We start from the raw sequence: 14,333 nt of genomic DNA on the forward strand, positions 1-14,333 counted from the left end.
GTGTCTGTGTGTGTGTGTGTGTGTGTGTGTGTCTGTGTGTCTGTGTGTCTGTGTGTGGTTGTATTTTTTCAATGCCCTTTACGTACAAAGTTTGAAGAATTTAAGTAAATAGATGACAGGAATTAAAAAATTCTAAGCAAATACTGATAACCTTTCCTCAAATGCCCAAAAAGTTTTAATGCTTGTGGTTTTGGCCTTTGTAGAAAAAAGTTGATTTGCTCAAAGGGATATAGAATTAGCTTTACTAAGAAGTTCTGACAGAGCAAACATTTAACTCCCATTACTGATCAGCTGTTTCTGCTGTTGACATCTCCCAGATATTATATTAATTTGTCTCTGGTCACCATTAAAACATGGCTAAGCTGACATGAAAGACCATTTTTACTCTTCACTATTTTCTCGTAGACAGGTTTTATCTCCAAGGCAACTTGTTTTGTGTCTGGTTTGCAACCTCTACGTCTACTGTGTTCACTATATATTCCCCTCCAAACCAGTTCATAAAAGCACCTTCATTTGCATATCTCTTTATCTAGCTTGACAGTTGAATGTAAATATCATGAAGACTCCATGTGAGCTGTTTTTAAAATGAACAATCACTGTAGTACCTATGCTTGAACTGAGATTCTTAAATATGTCTCTTTTGCTTTCTCCAACCCAAGCCATATTTTCTTTTCCATTCACTGGGGAGAAAAAAAGTTTAGCATCTCTCTCTGGTGCCTGTTTTGTTAAGGATCCTCAGCAAAGTTTTACCTCCCCTCAGGCATGTGTTCCCTGTACATTCTGTGAATCGTCAGGATCATCCAAATAAAGCCAGTTCTCACAACCCCAGGATATTTTCATTCCCTGCAGTGATGGGTTAATTGATTGGAACCACACTGAGGACTTGGCGTGGGGATTGCAACACAGATACAATACATTACAGTAAGAATCAGCTCTGTGACTGCTCTAATAACATGCATGTGTTACTGGCACTGGAAGGTACAACAAACATTAGATCTACAGCGGAGAATAGCCTGAGTGGGAGTACAGGATGATTTGGAGATTGTTAAAATAAAGAAGGTGATTGTACAGTAACGCTGTAAATGAGACAATATTAACATGGGCAGATTATGAGATAGTGGGGTCCTTGGCATGTAAAAGACTCCATTGCCTCGCCTAAGTAGAAGCAACACAGACTTTTAGTTGTGTGTTGTGTCTCTTTGTGATCATTCTGCTACAATTCTACAATTCTATAATGTCATTTAGCAGACGCTTTTATCGTCTCTTTTTGGTGAGAGTTGAGAGGTGAGAGTTAATACAACACAAGCAAGGATGAAGTCAAGAAACACAGCAAGAGTAAATGCCGTGGATTAAGTTTGAGTCCATAAGGACACAAGAGCGGATACTTGTCATAGTCATCAGTGTAGATCAAGAGTGAAGGTGTTCAGTAAAGAGTAGGTCTTCAGTCTCTTCTTAAAGATTGAGAAGGACTCAGCAGAACGGATGGAGTTTGGAAGTTCGTTCCACCACCGGGGCACAACAGAGGAGAAGAGTCTGGTTTGAGACGCAGAGGCCTTCAGCAGCGGAGGAGCCAGACGTCTTTCACTGGAAGAGCATAGTGGACGGGAGGGTTTGTGAATCTGAACAAAGGAGTTTAGATAAGCAGGAGCTGTGCCAGTTGCTTTGAATTTGATGTGGGCTGTGACCAGGAGCCAGTGTAGAGAGATGAGGAGCGGAGTGACATGTGCTCTCCTGGGCTGGTTGAAGACCAGACGTGCAGCAACATTCTGGATCATCTGCAGAAGCTTGGTGGTGCAGCAGGAAGACCCGGCAGTAGAGAGTTGCAGTAGTCTAAACGGGATAACACAAGGGCCTGAACCAGGAGTTGTGTCGATTGCTCAGTCAGGTAGGTCTGATTTTCCTGATGTTGTACAGGGCGATTAGACAAGATCTGGCAATTAAGGATACATGAAGCTTGAAGGTGAGTTGGTCATCAGTCATGACAACAAAGTTTTGTGCAGAGCTTGTGGGTACAAGTTGCATGGATCCAAGCTGAAGATTGATAGGCTGATATAAGGTGGGACGGGGTGGGATGACAAGGAGCTCCGTCTTTGAGAGGTTAAGCTGAAGGTGGTGTTCTGTCATCCATGTGGAGATGTCCACAAGACAAGTGGAGATGCGGGCCAAGACTGTGGAGTCATTTGGTGGGAAGGAAAAGAACAGCTTGGTATCATCGGAATAACAATGGTATGAGAAACCATGATTGCAGATGATTGTGCCAATTGAGGTGGTGTAAGTTGAGAAGAGAAGGGGGCCTAGCACTGATCCTTGAGGCACCCCAGTGAAAAGATACTTTAAAAGATCTCCCTGATAGGTAGGACTCGAACTATCGGAGGGCAGAACCTGAAATTCCAAGTTCTGTGAGTGAAGAGAGAAGGATCTGGTGGTTAACAGTGTCGAAAGCTGCAGAGAGGTCCAGCAACAAGAGAACTGATGATTGGCCAGCTGCTAGAGCCAGACACAGTGATTCTGTAACAGACAGGAGTGCAGTCTCAGTAGAGTGACCCTGTTTGAAGCAAGACTGATTTGGATCGTACAGGTTGTTTTCGGAAAGGAACCTGGAGACTTGGTTCAAGACTGTGCGCTCCAGAATTTTTGAAAGGAATGGTAGGAGTGAGACAGGTCTGTAGTTGCTCACTTGTGTCGGGTCCAGTGATGTTTTTTTAAACAGTGGAGTCACCTGGGCCCGTTTGAAGGTGGTGGGAAACACACCAGCTGTAAGTGAGGAGTTGATGATGTGTGTGATTGAGGTATTTACAGCCGAGGAAATTGTTTGAAGGAGATTGGATGGTATCAGATCCAGTGGGCAGGTGGTTGGTTGAGAATCCAGCAGAAGTTTCAAGACCTCCACCTCGGTCAGAGGGTGAAGAGAGGTGAAAGAAGCCCGGTGAGGTGGTAGCAGCAGCTATCGCTGGTCAGGCTTAGAGAACTGGTTACTGATGGCAGCAACTTTTTCCGTGAAAAAGGAAGCAAACATGTCAGGAGTTAGCAGAGCAGAGAGGGAGGCGGGGGTGGTGGATAGAGGAGCGGGTAGAAAGCCGAAAACATTTTCCGAGCATCAATGGCTTTGCAGATCTTGTCCTGATAGTATGTGGTTTTAGCTGATTTGATGCAGGAGGTGAAAGAAGTTAGGAGATGTAGGTAGTTGCTGAGGTCAGTGATGTTCCTGGATTAGCGCCATTTTCTCTCTGCCGCTCTGAGCCCTGCCCTATGTTCTCTGATGACTTCAGTGAGCCAAGGACTGGGGGGAAGACACGAGGGGGTTTGGATGTTAGAGGACAGAGGTTGTTAAGAGATGAGGCAAGAGAAGAACAAAGAGTGTCTGTGGCCTCGTTAACACCAAGTTATGAAAATTCCTTAGGAGGAGGCAGGCTGGTCAAGACCGCGTTTGAGAGCTGGGTTGACGTAGGGGTCCGAAGATTTTGATGAAAAGAGACCCAATTTGAAGGAACTAGAGTGTCCTCCAGCAGAGAGACTGTGAACTGAATAAAGAAGTGGTCAGAAAGATGTAGGGGTGTGACCATCAAGTTTGCAGTGGAGCATTTGTGAGTCAAGATCAAGTCAAGTGTATTGCCCGCTCTGTGAGAAGGACAGGTGGCGGCCTGTTTAAGGTCAAAGGATGACAGAAGAGACAGGAAGTAAGAAGCTTGGGCTTTCTCAGTGTGGATATTCATGTCTCCCATGACAATCAGTGGTGTTTCCTCATCAGGGAGAGTAGCATTTCAAGCTCTACAACGAAGTTCTCCAGTTGGCACCCTGGCGGTCGGTATATGATGACAACAATGAGTTTAGCTGGAAATGTAACCCTCATTGCATGGTGTTCATAGTTAGATTTTGCTGAGCAGAGACAGCTTGGTGAATTTCCAGCTTTTGCAAATGAGGGCACCAGTGTCGCCTCAACGTCCAACAGATCTTGGTGTGTGGGAGAAGACAGAGTCAGCAGAGAGTGCTGCTGGTGAGGCTGTGTATTCTGGGTGGATCCAGGTTTCAGTCAGAGCAAGCACTTGTAAATTCGAAAGATTAACCTGCGCTTGGATGAATTCAGTCTTGTTTACAGCTTATTGGCAGTTCCATGAGCCTAAGGTGAAAGAAGAGTGAGTGGGTAAGGCTTTTCTGAGTGTGGAAAGATTCTCATGGTTGCGTCTTCTGCGTCAGATTCTGTGTTTCCTGTAGCCATGAATGACAGGGATGCTGTCATAGCACATGTTGCCTGAATGAGTAGGGAAGTGATTTACAGTCCGTGTCCTTGCTCGGTGGACTCACGCAGGCAGACTTGCAGGTCTTTACCCAATTCGGTCTTCACATAATGAGGGCTGACGATTCCGCTGACGCTACAGTGAAGCAGTGTCTACATGCACCAGGGCGGTTCACTGATGGACCCGCCCCTTCGCATCACTCACTAGCAAGTGCGTCTTCACTTCCTTACTAACACAATGTCAACAATTAGCCCTTACGGCCACAAAACAGCATGAAACCGAGACAAATTTGAACGAAAATACACAAAACCTTACTGACTTGTCTCTAACATAGAACACAGTGCTTGTTCTGTGTGTCTTTGTGGTTGTTTTGACCCTTTTCCTAGTGGTTGTGAGTCTCTTTGTGTCTCTGTGTTCATTTTGTGTCTCTTTGTAGACATTTTGTCCCTTTTGGGCTGTTTTGCCCTTTGCAGCTGTTTTGCAATGTTAAGAAATTGTTTTGGTCTCTTTGTACTCTTCTTGTGTCTCTTTGGGGGTCAATTTGTGTCTTTTTGTAGTTGTTTTGTTTCTCTTTGTAATTGTTCAGGTCTTTTTGTAGTCTTATCTTTGTTTGTGGTTGCCCCTTTTTGAAGTTGTTTTGTGTCCATCCATCACCTCGGCTAAGTAGGAGCAACACAGACTTTTTAGTTGTTTAGCCTCTTTTTGTTGTTTTGTGTCTCTTTGTGATCATTGTGTGTCTTTGTGGTTGTTTTGCCTCTTTTCCTAGTCGTTGTGAGTCTCTTTGTGTCTCTGTGTTTATTTTGAGTCTTTGTAGTAGCTTTATGTCTCTTTGCAGACATTTTGTCTCTTTGTGGTTGTTTTGCCATTTGTGTCTTGCAGCTTTTAGCAATTGTTTTGGTCTCTTTGTACTATTTTTGTGTCTCTTTGAAGTTGTTATTGTTGCTTTGTGTCAAGTGTGTGTCTCTTTGGGATCCATTTTTGTCTATGTGTAGCTATTCTGTGTTTCTTATGTTGTCATTTTGAGGCTCGTTCTTGTTGATACAGTATTCTTTGGGTAACATTTTGAAGGTGAAAGCCAAGAGAGGCCACTGAGCCTGTGCCCAGTAGGCCTGTTCATCAATCCATCCATGAATATTAAATGCAAATCAAACTGGAGCCTGCTCATGTTCCTGCTGATTTAAAAAAAATACCCTGTGCTTTAAGATAAACCAAAACAAAGTGATATTGTTGCTTCAGTCAAAGCGTTTTCAGTAAAACAACTCAGTCAAGAAAAAAAGAGGGCAAAAATGCTTTCATATGAGTACTTTTTGTTTTTAACTTTCCCTTTTTCAAACGCTTCACTCACAGATGCCATCGATCTGAAATACTGATTGTCTAACTGTCAGCCCTGTCATTTGTCTCAGCTCCCTCTGGTGTAATTGCACAGCTGTCCCTTCCTTTGCACTGCCTGTCCTGTTCTGCCTGCCCTCCACATTTCACACAAAATCACAAAACATGTGTCCCTGCATGCAAAACATACAAACACCCGTACTTATTGACAGCCCCGTGCACCCCACACTCTTTTTCTCCCCTCTCTCTGTCCCCTGCACTCACACAAACACACGTACACCGAGCCAAGAATTTGCTTGTTAGAAGTTTGTTACTAGAGCTGAGCCTTGTAATTGACTAACCTCTGCTCCGCCGCGCTCTCCTCTGCTTTGCTCATTTTCGTCAGCTCAGTCCAAAACTCTCCAAGAAACATGAACTTCTCTTGAACTCCCTTCTCAGAGAGACACAGAGAGCGAGGGTGTGACAAACATAACTTCTGTCAGTTAATATACTACACACTGTATGGTCACAGTGTTATTGGTGCATGAGCTGAGAGAGAACGTGGTCAAGAAAGGCCAAGACTAGGCAGTGACGCAGAGAGAGAAGATGAGGGATATTGCAAAATAGCCACAAGCTATCTTTAAATTACTATATGTAATTATTTCTGACCCTCTATCATAAATCCTATCAGAGAAAACTACCTTCTACTTAATTTGAGATGTATGAGATCCAAGGGAGACAGTAACAGTGGTTTGGGTTCATCATAGTACATGGTGGACGTAACCATGACACCCACTCTGCTATTTCTGCAACAATGAAGTCAATCTTAAAAAGTTCATGGCAGTAAAGCGGGGACACTGCGAACTAATGAAAGCTCATTACTGCACTGTGTATAATGCACCAATGTCAAGACACAAAGGGAAGCCTCTACAGTGCAGAAGGCAGTAATATACTACATCACCATTTATACATCACCTTGGAGTTTACAAGTGCGACTGAGGTAATCAGACCAAAGTTACCATAGTTTTCACCCAAGCATGAAAACAGCAATGCAGCTGAACTTTGTAGTCAACAGTAAGGAAATAAAGTGGTGAAAAACGGTTTTGATCCAATTTAAAGCAATATTTTGTGGAAATTATGCTTATTTACAGCCTTGCTAAGAGACAAGGGAGACAACTGATAATTATCGTAAGTATGAAGCTTCAAACCCCAAGCCGATTATCTAAGCTTAGCAAAAAGACTGGAAACAGGGAGAAGAGCTCACCAGGCTTTGTGCTAAGGTAATTTACATCCGACCACATTTGGTCTATATTAGGCCTTCTGTCATTTTTTTCTATATACTTATATACGTCATAACCCTTATACTATATTGTATTCTGTATATCCCTGCCTATATTTAAATATATTTTTTCATTGATGTTCATACTACTACATGCAACAATCCATTTAACCTTAATATGCTAAAATATTTTTCTCTCCAATTTACGATATCTGTAGAATGCAAAGTACTTTTAGGAAAAAAAACAACACAAAAAAATGTATATTAATAATAAATGCCAAATAGCAGAAATGTATGTATATAATGTGTATAGAATGTATGTATACGTCTTATTTTTTATATTCTTTGTTCTGTTTTTCCATATCTATGTGTCTGTATCTTGAGCTGCTGTGATGACTAAATTTCCCCACTGCGGTTATATCAAGTTATATAAAGTTATATCTTATCTCTTATCTTATCAACTAGCATGTCTTAAACTCACTAATTAACATGTTTTTGTTTAATAAATTAAGATTAAGATATTCCCTTATTAGTCCCACAAAGCCTTTGTGGGACTAATAAGGGAATGTGACAAAGGGTACATTCAACCTCTCCATTTGAATGAACCTTTTGCACACCAGTGACCACACACCATGCTAGGAGCAGTGGGCAGCACATTGACGTGGCCCAGGGAGCAGTGGGGGGTTGGGGCACTCCAGCCCTTGACCTGTCAGTCGAGGGATTCGAACCCAGTCTCACACCTCTAGCCACGGACTGCCAGAACTGTACAAAAACTGAAGGCATACAAAAAGAAGGAGCTTTACACTAAGCTAAAGCCATAGCCTACTGGTGAACGCTTATAGCGAATGAGTGTGGTACTGACCATGCTCATTCCCAGGTGGTCAAATACTGATGCTTTGACAACTCAGTGTCTGATATGACTGCACAATGTTAATTAACTAAAAGTCAAGATTCACTTATTTACATTGATACTTTACTTACATACGTGACATTAATAATAACTAGGGCCGGGACTCGATTAAAATAAAAAAAAATCTAATTAATTAGAAGCTTTGTAATTAATTAATCGAAATTAATCACATTTTCATTGCATATAAATATTTGACCTGAGAACAGTGAGAAGTAATTTTTTTCAGATGGATTTTTAGTATACCATTGAATACCACATTAGCGTCCACGCTAGCTGCTATATGTTTTGCATTGAGGTGATACTTGAGGCTCGATGTGCTGCGGTGATATGTGAATTCCTTGTTGCATAGCAACACAACCATGCTCTTATCGACGCTTCCATCCGTTTTTTGGTAACAAGAAGTCCCATCATCCACGGGGCCAACCAAAGCGCTCTCATCAGTTTCTTCGTTCATGTTCACTGTGGTTTGTTGTTGTCTGAACTCATGAACGCAAGTTGGTGCTCCATTATAATCGGTCCGCCTGAAACTCATCCAGTGAGAAGTGTGACTAAAATGCGTCCATTTTTTTAACACATTCATTTTTGTGTAATTAATTAATCTTAATTAACATGTTAAAGTCCCAGTTAGTAATAATCATTATTCTTTGTGTAAAGCACAATAATCTACCTTTAATCATGAAAACTTACTTGCTTTACTTTTTAAACTTTTTAGATTTTTAATGTTATTTTTACATAATATGAAAAAACAACGTGTCTCTCCCTTTCATGTAACTTGGTGGTAGGGTGAAGCATGGGCTAAGAAAGAACCAATTACATTTTGTAGCAGATCTGAATCACGGGGCGGATACACAAATTATTTTTCACTTTCTTTTACATGCGAGATAGGGCATGTCTTGGCAGAGGACTGCACTCTGAGTGCTCTGCAAGTTTACTAGAAGTGTCTTGTTTTGTATAACAATCATGTAATCATGCAAAGTTGCATGCAATGTATCACAGGGGAAGTTCAGTGGAAAAGCAGTGACCACCCTCTCTGTGTGAGAGTTTTCTGTTGGGCCTGAGGCTGAAAGCCACATGATAGACCCAGTCTCAACACTTAAGACCAACACGAACTTCGAATTTTACAACTAGATGTGTCTGACAGAGCACAAACATAAAGATAAAATCTTAAATTTCCATGTTTTACATTTCAGTAGTAAATCACTGCTGCGCCATGATACTGCCGCACTAAAAGTTAACAGCGTGATTGCACAAGACCAGAAACTATATATTCATAAATACTATATGACCTAATGTGTTTACATGGCACTCGCCACCAGACTGTGAAAACTTAGCTCGGCCATGTCTCTCCCTGCAGGACAATAAAGTTTCAATTGAACCAGACGCTGCAACTCGACAAAAATACAGGCGCTGTTGGGAAAACTCTGTGTTTTCGTTTATTATTGAATTAAATGTTCAGCAGGTTCGTATTTCATGTAGCAGAGTGAGTAAGAGTGAGCAGTGCAAGATAAAAAAATAATAAATGTTTTCAACAGCTACAGGAACATCATGTTAAAACAAAAATGTTCAGGCACAAAGTAAGGAACTATGAAGTGAACCTGGCACGAACATTTGACAAAAATAAAGTCTTTATGTCTCCAGACACAGGAGTCAAGTTGAACTGGGACCAGCACTGAAAGGTTTCCCATATCATTTTTAATGAATGTAACTGAACAGGAACATACTCTCCGGTGAAGAATGGGAAACAATTAAAGGTGTGTGTGTGTGTGTGTGTGTGTGTGTGTGTGTGTGTGTGTGTGTGTGTCTGAGGGAAAGCGAGACGAAGAATGAGAAACACACACAAAGAGAGGCAGGGAGAGAATAAGACGGCAGACCCAGCTCCTTGGCAGAGGACTTCAGTCCAGATGTGGAGGTTGTGTGTATTGTGTGTCTGCATGTGCATGAGTATGTGTGCACAATATCCTTTCCATTATGAATAATGTGAAATAGGTCTACAACATGAATATGGAACATGTAAAAAAAGTGCTGTTGCCTGATGGGACCTACACTTGTCATTTAAGTTAAGCTACATTTACTGTCAGTGGCATCCAATCTGAGCACAAATTTAACATCGCTGATTTTGACTTTTGGATCATATGAAAGTAGCATTCCAATGAAAGAGCATAGTAAGATAAAATAAAATCAATTAATTAACAGAAAAAAAGTTAGTCATTATTAACATTTTTGAAAAGCACCTTTGGTCAGTTATTTTGACTTACTTTACTTAAAACTACAGTCATGGAAAAACTATTAGACTACCCTTGTTTTCTCCTTGCTTTCTTTCTTCATTTAATGACTGGTACAACTAAAGGTTGTTTGGACAAATATAATGATAACAACAAAAAAAGCCCATAAGATTTTAATTTAAAAGCTGATATCTATAAGCTGATATCCATTTGATAATGATTTTGGTTTTTACCAAGAAAACCATGGAAATGGCTAGATATCAGCTCTTAAAATGTGTCATTTGACTGTATGTTCCCTACAAAATCAATATTTAGACTAGAATTAGACATTTCAAGCTAAATTCTTAGTTATTAAAGCTTGACTATGTAACTTTAAAAAGAGGAAAATAAAACATTCCTCTTACAAATTAACAGTGGAATTTATCAATACTGGTATATTGTGGTAGCTTATGGTTGCTAGTGTTAGCAACATTTGCTAGATATAGCCCTGTAGACGCAATGTTGCTGATTTTATTACCTTTTTATTACTAAGTGGCCACTGTAGCAGCTGTTTAGCAAATGTTACTGGTCATGCACTGGCTTTAAACAAACAAACCCTCACAACCTTTATACACACATGAGTTAAATACTTTGAATAAATTAACTTACATACAGAAAAATGTAAATGTTAATACTGTAAATTATGCTCATCCGGGAACTAGCAAACTGCCCAATAAATGCCCCCTCGCCTTAGCTATATAGTTCAGAAAATATGCAAGACGAAACTGATGGAAAGTTGGACTCAAAGGAGAAGTGGCCGTTAAAACTGCGTCTGCTGCTTCAGCACCACAGACAGCGCCATGGATTTATCAAAACACGACACAGTACGGCTACTGATATTCAGTCAGGGTCGTAAAGTCGAACTTGCACAAACCTCAGTCAGATATAGGATTAATTAGACATTACACTATATTCATATATTCAACTATACAGGGCCCTCTGCTCCTGCATTCACTCTGCTAAGAGGGGATTGCAGGGTAACGAGGAGGCAGTTTAGTCATTTTGCTAATAAAGAGGAATGACATCACTCCTCATCGCCCTAAATCACCTACTGCACACGCCGACTGGGTCAACTGCTGTTTTTTTTTACCCATCCATCCACATCCGGACTTTGCCACTCTTTATACTGGGTATACTTCTTCCTTCATTGATCCTGTCATAATTAAAATGGCCACTAGTGGTCGCAATCTATCAATAAATGTAAAGATGGGTATAATAAGTTGCTTTTACAGATTACCTATGGGGTCATGTTTTCAGGGGAGAAAAATATTTATGAAACAGAGCACTTATAGAGAGCATAAGTCACAATTACAGTGCAAAAGAGTCATAAAGTCAGTAATTAAACAATGTTAGTTAGCCATGATAAACTATTGGTCATATCAGACAAAGTAAGGCTTTAGCAGCAGAACAAGTAGGTTTCATTGCTTCTTGCTTAAATTTTCCATTTTTCGATATGTGTCATGTCTCCTTTAAAAGTTATGTAGTTTTGCTATAAGTCAAATATTTGACTTATTAATTCATAATTTCGACTTGTAAGTCGTTTTTTATTTTGAAAAGACAGTGTGTATTTGAACATTTTTTATTTTTAACTTTTTTTTTCATCTATATAAATGTCTCCCACACATTCCAGACTGTTTTGAATTAAAGAAGAAATCACCATTAACACCTTTTCATGATTTAGTTTATAGAACTGCTTCACAATAGCGTCACTATAGAAATTTCTTCTGCTGCTGTTTTTGATTCTCCGTATGGAGAGGAAGGAATGCATGAGTCATGTTTATCAGGAACTGTGATTCAGAAATCCATTTTATCATCAGTCTTGATGAGAAGAGAGACAGAAAGATGCAACACATCCTGCTGCAGAACCGAACTCAAAGTAAACCACTAAGTCTACTAACAAGCCTGCCTTGAAATAATTACGCACGAGTTGCCGTTCCTGCCAAATCTTTTACATCAGTGTGTTGTGATAAATCCCTCTGAGCGAAAATTTGATGTGGGATTGTTTCCTGATCTTCTAAACTTTCTGTATGGCAACTTAATTGCGTCTGAACGCTAAACTCTTGTAGTGTTTTACTACTCTGGTGACTCCATGCTGGCAGAATGCTTGCTTCCCTCCACTGGTGGGGGAAAACCTTTTTATTTGTGGTTTCTGAATCTTTATTCTAGGCTACTCATAAAGCACTGAGATGAGTGATATCATGTGGTCTTCATCAACAAGGGAGCTTTTTGTTATACTTTATAGTCATTTAAATTGAAAGATTAAAGGCCGTGACACACAGGCAATGTTTGAGAGCAATGGGAACTTCAGCCGACGTCTTTAACAAGACTTCATTTTTTCATACTTTTTCTACTTGCAGTACACAAGAGGGTTCTCACAGCGACATAATTCAACTATGATGCTCCACGTACCCTTCTAGCGTCCGTTTTGCACGTGCAGTACTGCTGTGAGGGAAGAGGTGGGATGATGTAGTATAAAGAGAGAAGAAGCTCATGCAGGGAGGAGGTCTGGGTGGATGGACGGTTCAAAAGAACACAGGACTTTGACACAGGAAAATGTTCCCCCTAATGTCCTGTTGTGGAAGTAAAAGTCCTGCATTCAAAGCTTACTGAAGTAAAAGAATAAAAGTATCAGCATGAAAATATACTTAAAGTATCAAAAGTAAAAGTATTCGTTAGAATGACCCGACTCACATTGTTTTATTCACTATATTCCAAATATAGTAAATATTTTATTTGTGGTTTCTGAATTATTATTATTATTGATGCCCTTATATAAGCAGTGTTTGCATTTTCTCAAGGTAGGGCTCATTTAAGCTACTTAATATTCTGTTACGATGTTTAATTTAAAAAAAAAAAGTCTTGTCACTTTAAATGTGACACTGTTTTATGTTAAATGTTTAAAAGCTGGCAGATAAATATAGTGGAGCAAAAAGTACAATATTTGCCTCAAAATGTAGTGGAGTACTTGAGTAAATGTACTTAGTTACATTCCCCCTCTGCTCTGTCCTGTGTGAAACCAGAAGTCAGCATTGACTTTCTTCAACTTACACATGCAAGTATAAATATGTTATGTGCTTAGCTTTCTTACATGAGTAACTTAAGCAAGGTAACAAATGTATGCTACCATGCTATGGTGCCATGCAGTATTTTAAGCCAAACCATAATCTTTTACGAAAGTATTTTTGTTATCTAAGCCTAAGCATCAATTTAAAAAAAAATAATGAAGGTAATATGTGGCTACATTATCACAGCATCTATTTCAGATGTTGTCAGAGTTCTATAGTAGACTGAAGGATTACCCTGCACATTGAAAAATTATGCCAAAGGTGTTTCTAGTTAATTTCAAAGTTTCCGTACAGGTATGTGTGGAGTTGGAAGTAAGAATGTGCATTTAAGATCTTTTTAGAGTCCCCTAACATTATGGAAGTGAGACATAAAATGAATAAAACTGTCAATTTAACTCAAGCACAAGGCAAAAATGAAGCTTTTTGAAGAAAATGGATATACCAGTACTGAAGATGAAATAAAAAATAAAGAATTACTGATAATCACTGATATCACGTTAATAATAAAGATATACTACTGTGTCAATAATCCAGCTCCTCTTACAGTTTTGACTCCAAACCTCCCTACATTTGTATTTTAAGTGTAATTAAATTGACGGAACAAACAATAAACACAGTTAAGATTATTTTGACTGATGGATTTATTTATTTTTTCAAATTTTATATAGATATCAGATACATATTAGTCCTGAATTCATGTCTTGGCCGTGACAATTTTATAGTCACAATTTGATGAGCTGGCATGCCATAACTAGTTTGCTAAAGAGTTAAATAGAGATTTAAGTGTGAATAAATACATTTCCCCAGGTGTTACTTCCTACACGCAGTAGCTAAAAAAAGAAGCTATAATATTCATTATCTAATTATCATAATTTACCATGTTTTTCCCCATATGACTCATAATCATCGTCTTCATAATTCTTCTCATTATCCTTTCCTCCTCCTCCTAAAGATCCTAACTAACTCTCCAACTGCTAAACTAGACACTAAAGTATTCTTCACTTTCGCAGTACAGTCCAGCTCGTCATCCTCGCAGTGAATCTAATGTTCTTCCTCACAGAGGGCGCAGGCTAAGTGTTTCTGGTTTCCTTATCTAAAAGGATCTCTATCCTGCTTTAACGAGGCACTTGACCTCCCCTGGCGCTCCTCTTCTCCCTGGGTGACGCAAAAAAAAGTGGGCTGGCGAAGCGCTAAGTGCAGTAGTTTAGAGGACTATCGGAGCGCACCGAAACATCACTAGTGAAGCAGACTTCATTTAGAGCGCCTATCTGGGTC

This window comes from Centropristis striata, chromosome 10, assembly GCF_030273125.1.
Source record: "Centropristis striata isolate RG_2023a ecotype Rhode Island chromosome 10, C.striata_1.0, whole genome shotgun sequence".
Taxonomy (NCBI): Eukaryota; Metazoa; Chordata; class Actinopteri; order Perciformes; family Serranidae; genus Centropristis; species Centropristis striata.